Source organism: Pleurodeles waltl, chromosome 5 (assembly GCF_031143425.1).
Source record: "Pleurodeles waltl isolate 20211129_DDA chromosome 5, aPleWal1.hap1.20221129, whole genome shotgun sequence".
Lineage (NCBI taxonomy): Eukaryota > Metazoa > Chordata > Amphibia > Caudata > Salamandridae > Pleurodeles > Pleurodeles waltl.
The window spans coordinates 744,746,355-744,752,354 of record NC_090444.1 but is presented as its reverse complement, the minus strand read 5'-3'; positions in this window follow the sequence as shown (position 1 = coordinate 744,752,354).

Here is a 6,000-nt window from a genome sequence, read left to right as displayed (position 1 = left end):
AAGTAACGGTGACAAAGGGCTCGAAACAGGTGAAGAAGCAGGAGAGCCTGATCAGAGGAGGGCTTTCCCAGAAGCAGACGATACAGGAAAAGAAAAGGAAAACCTGATTGACTCCCCAGAAGGAGGGGACAAGGCAGAACAGAACAAAACTGCTCAAACTCCTTCAGAAGAGATTGCAGGTCCATCAAGTGGACACAGTGCAAAAAGAAGACCAAGCATATCGCCAGTAAAATTAAGAACTAGAGAAACGTTGAACGACAGTGAAGGGCCAAGAGTGAAAGAGAAAAGAAAGGAAGTGTCTGTCGTAGTACCAACACCAAGTGAAGAAAAGGACTTGGCCAAAGAGGAAAGTACCAGTGAGAAAGAATCAAAGAGAGATGCAAAATTGAAAAGAAAAAGGATACCGAGCAGGAGGTATTCCGGTCCGGAGTGGGCATACGTAGCCAATAACGATTGGTCAGACGAATTCGTATCCCTCAGTCTTGAGAACGAAGAGGCAGAACTTCATTTTGGAAATAAAAACTTTATGGACTCTGTTGATTGAAAATATTGATCACCTGATTGACTTTTCAACCGGCTAAGACATTGCTAACTTGATTGACTTTGAAACCGATTTTGAGACAACGCTGCTAACCGATAAGAGACTAAGCTGCTAAAGAAAACTGTGTGAACATTGAACTCGTTCAGCTTTGTAAATACCTGCAAATACGCTTTGATAAAGTGTCTTCAACTTTCTGATTCTATACAGATCATGACTAGCTTCACTACACAGGGGCGTAAGATGAAGTGTTGTAAATACATGTGTATAGGTTTAATAACCGCATGCGTACTAATCATTGTAGCAATAGTTCTTGGAATGCATGGTAAAAATGAGAGTGAGACGAATGATGCTTCTACTTCTAAACCTATTATCGTTACTGAACTAACAGCTCTGAAGAGACTCGAGCAAGACGAGAGACACTTGCATGATAAGAAGGAACTTTCATCTAACGTTTTCTATCGCTTACTGAGTGAGTTTGTTGAGACCATGGATGCGAAAGATTGTTATGTGTGTACACAAATACCTACCTCAGTAGTGGAAGGGGTAACGTATCACAGCATGCCTCTTACGTATGGAATTACATGTAGTATAATAGCTTCCAGATTTTATGGTCAAAAGGACATTCATTATTTCTACACTAATTACGATGTTACTTTTGCATATGTCCCCATAATAGGGCACCTAAGTAAAATAGCTAGAGATTATTATGCCAAATTAATGAGAGAATTCTTCGAACCGATGTCACCTTTTCACACAGCTCACGCACATAGAGAGAACCTTACATGCTTGCTTTCACCAGTAGAAATAGATTTTTTAGACCGCACTGATGATAGGAAGAATGAAATGAAGGAGAAATTAGAGAGGGAATTACACGAAAGAACATCTGTAGATAATTATGCTTTTGCTGCAATAAAGACACAAGGGAAAATAGCTTTAGATACATTGCACGTAGGGAGATTTTGTATATATAGAGCTGAATCATATTATGACACAGTTTTTGTGGGAACGAGTGAATGCAAACATACGTATGCATTTAAACCTAAGTGGACGTTCATGCTGAATGGACAAGACCCAGTTATTCCTGGAATATATTATATTTGTGGACTCAACGCCTATTATCGTCTTCCTAAAGGATGGTATGGGAGGTGTTATTTGGGAATAGTGTTCCCAAAGGTTTACCAACTAGACGACTTAAAGAAATTTCCAAGGCTGTCTGAATCACATCATGCTCAGAAAAGGGAGACAGCTTCTGGTGTGGTAGAAGATATATTTGGAGCATTGATTCCTTCAGTAGGAGTCATATTGAATTCAATCAAAATACGAAAGTTGTCTACTATTGTGGATAACATGCTGACAAAGTTTTCAGGAGCTATAATCCTGATGGATGCTGAACTTGCTGCAGAAAGAGCTATGACTCTTCAAAATCGGCTTGCCTTAGACATTCTTTTAGCAAAGGATGGCGGCGTTTGCAAAATGCTTGGTACATGTCACTGTTGTACATATATACCAGACAGCAGTGGGAAAATTAGAACGATGCTTACAAATTTAACTAAAGAAAGTGTAGATTTAAAGGAATTGAAAGAACCCGGAGTTTGGGAGAAAGTTGGAAAAGGATTTGCTTCTGTGGGAAATTGGCTCAGCAACGTTTGGAACGGATTGTTACTAAAAATAGTAAAGGGAATAATAATAATAATAATTTGTCTATTAGGTTCTTTGGGAACATGGAAAGCTTTCAAAATGTTAAAAGCAAGGAACAAAAGAAAAAGAGAAGAGAAAATAGAGAACAAAATGGTGGAAATATATAGAGAAAAATCAAAAGGGACTAAAAGAAAAAGGGAATTGACTGAAGTGCCAAATTACTATACAGAATTTTAATGGAATAAAATTTGTGGGTAGATTTGATGTGATGACATAATTAGTCATCAGAGGAGGGATTGATGACGCAGAAAAAGAAGGTCCGACATATATTCATATATATATACCGTGTAATCAATACATATAATGAAGTGTGATTTTAGTAAAGAAATGTACGAGGGAAATTGTGCCCTCGGGGTAGTTCGCCATCATTGTAAACAAGCTTTATTAATCATGAAGTATTGAAAATGTAGTAATCCGTCATAATTGCAAATGTATGCCATGATTTCTTGTTTGAAAACTGTTTTGCTTAGCTTAAATTTAGTACAGGCTTTGGCCTAGTTGCCCGGTCTCAAATTCTAACTGCGTGGTTTTTCCTTGAACTAATGAAACATATATTCTTGCTTGAAGTTGCATTTTTCCAGTAGAGCTGACTGATACACTTATCTCCAAGGTTTCGTACTAGGCCGGTTTCATCCCCTTTGATACAAAGTCAGTCTCTGCAGGTGCGGACAATGAAGGTACAGATAGTAAAATAATTGACAAACCATGTTACAATTTGTGTTCCAAGGCTCCAAGGACAGTGTATGCATAAATGAGCGCTAGTAAAAGACAATTTTGATTGGACAATTTGAAGCCAACCTATGAACCCTCCAATGGAAGACCCTGCAGAATTTGGAATGTTTCTTACTTAAACCCACCGGACAAAGAGAAGTCAGCCATTTTCCTCGATGCCAGTTTGAAGCCTGATGCCAGACTCCATTTTGGACGACACCCTGATGCCCTTTTCTCTATCTGAGAGAAAGAGACTTTAACAATTCTCACCCTAGAGACTTTAACTTTGATTTACCCCTGTCTTGCCCATGCAGTAACTTTGCCCCATTCTCCTTGCCGCTGCAAGGAAGCTTGCCCTTAACTTTGCCCCTTTGAAATTTGCCCCATGCTGATCAACCGGTACCTGAAGGACGAAGACTTTTCTTGAATGCTGATTGTATTTGGTAAATATGAAAGGATAAATGTATTATGCATTGTGTTTTTCCTTTTAGGTACCAACTGCTATTTTTGATAGGGTCCTAGCTAGAAGTTTTCCAAATTTGTGTTGACTAAATTCGTTTTGCATGAAGTCCCACATGCCAATGCTAATTAGAGGTTAGTCGAGGTACTCATTCGATGTATCATGCTAATTTGAAATCTTGTTATGCTGACCAATGTATGCAATTAGTCAAATACAGTTAGTCATATTGGTGATTTGCATTGCGATAACAGAGTGTATCATTATTCAGATTTTACGTAGATTGCGTTTCTTCCGCCGTTATGGACAGCTAGTAATGTTCATATACATATATCAATTGGTTTTGAGACATATATACATCGTGCTAGCTTTGTTAATATAGGGAAATAAATTCACTAACTTTTAATAAACTGGTGTGGTTATTCATGACTGAAAGGTCATGGTGCGCCGAAATACCAACTGTTATTGATTTCTGATGTGCTATATTGATCTATTAATTGAGTACTGATTACCGATTGTAATAGTTATTGATTATTGATCTGAGTGACTCGACTATTTTACGATGAGGAGAGCCCGACGCGGTTAAAAGATTCACCGACCTCCAACGTGTTCAGGTACAGGTAATTTATAAGGGCTGGACACGTTATCACCACCACCTCCCAGAGCAAATGCTGTTTAATCTATATGGGGGTCCCCCATGTGCCCCGGGGACTGCCACCTCCCCGGGGCAAATGGTCTTTGATGTATGTGGGGTGCCAACGGGGGCCCTCATCCCCACAGGGCTGCCACCCCCCCAGGGCAAATTATGTTTAATCTATGCAGGGACCACCATCTCTCCAGGACAATCAATATAATATGTGGGAGACCATGCAGCCCCCCCATGCCCAGGAGACTACTACCTTCCTGTGGCAATCGTTATTATGTACAGGGGTCTGTGGGCCCTCCGTGCCCTGGGAACCACCAGCTCACTGGAGCAAATGCTGTTTAATGTAGGCGGGGACCCGTACAGCCACCTCCATCGCTGGGAAACTGCCACTAACCCGGGACAAGTGGTTTTTAACATATGTGGGGGGCGTGTGGACCCGAGTGCCCTGAAGAACTGCCACCTCCCCGGGGTAAATGCTGTTTCAACTATGCAGGGGGGCCTGCACCTTCCTGGGGCAATCAATATAATTTGTGGGGGACAGCGCGCTCCCCATACCCTGGTGGGGCTTCAATCAATTTTTTATCATCAACTATGAAATGCTATTTCCAATAGAAAATTTCGCATATAAGGCTGAAACTGCTGAACAAATGGTCACCAACTATTTATAACACGTCACCCTTTCCACTATCCGGTGCGTCTTCTTGGTTTGTTAACAATTTACACACCCGTTTTGCAAATACAAGGCAAAATATGCGTGTAGACTCTGCATATCAAAGTGTGTCTTTTTTTACAAAATGTTTGTCATCGTTGACCTGTAGGTGCTTGCAGTGTAGGACCACAATACACAAGCACAGCACCATGTTCATGGCCACTAGTAATTTTTAAGGATTTTAATCCCAGTGTTTGCAAACATTAGAGGAAAAACAGAAAAATTAAAAGAAGAAGAAAGCAGTGTGCTGCATGACGTGACACCTGATGCTACATTAGTCGCAAGTGGATTAGTAAAACCGGTCGCTTATGATGATTCCTTCTTGTCCTGTTGAAAAAGCTAGGGAGAGATAAAAATAAATAAGGCCTTTTACCCCAAACCAGGACCACAGTGGCTAATCATTGCCGGATTCATGCAGTACTAATAATACTGGGTAGCTTGTAAAGCGGGCCGAAACCAGCCAGAGGTCAAGTGTTTATATAGTTGTCGGACGAAAGAAGCAGCAATTGCACAATAGGGATACACACGTCTCCATTTCTGGTGCAGAGTCGGGCACAACAATGATGTTTTAATGCATGGGCAAAGTGGGCAATTGCCCTGGGCCCTACCTTCAAAGGGATTCCTGGGCAAGTGAAAGTTCTTTCTTCCTAGCTCAAATCTATTTTTTATAGCACAACCTCTCTCCTTCGCACTACCTGTTTCCTCCACTGACTGCATTTCTTTGTTCAGTGTCATCATCACTATCTTTTGGGGAAAGACATATTTCAACTATTTTTGTGGGAAGCCATTCCTAAAATCCGTTAGGCAGGTATCACCTCGGCATTAATTGCAGAAAATGGATACATCTTTTCAAAGTTATTTTGACCAGGGGCCCTCAAAATATGTTTTGCCTGGGGCGCCTAAAACCCTTAAGATGACATTGGGGCACTTTGGGCAAGCAAATCATCAGCAGATGCACAGCACAGATATACACGAATAACCCTTAGGGAAAATGGCTCCTGGCTGCTAAAATGCAGCTCTGTGGCACCCACTGAATCCCCCTAATGCAGAGTCATGTCTGTTTACTGAATTTGCTCTTAGGCCTATATTGTGAAATGGGGTTTAGACGAACACGTGGATTTTTTGTTTTCCTACTGCACATTACAGCAGATGTTTTTCCTGTACTGTTACTTGCCATTATACTTACACAATTTTGTACTAACAGTTGAGGCGTGCCCAAACAATGTACAACGTTTGCA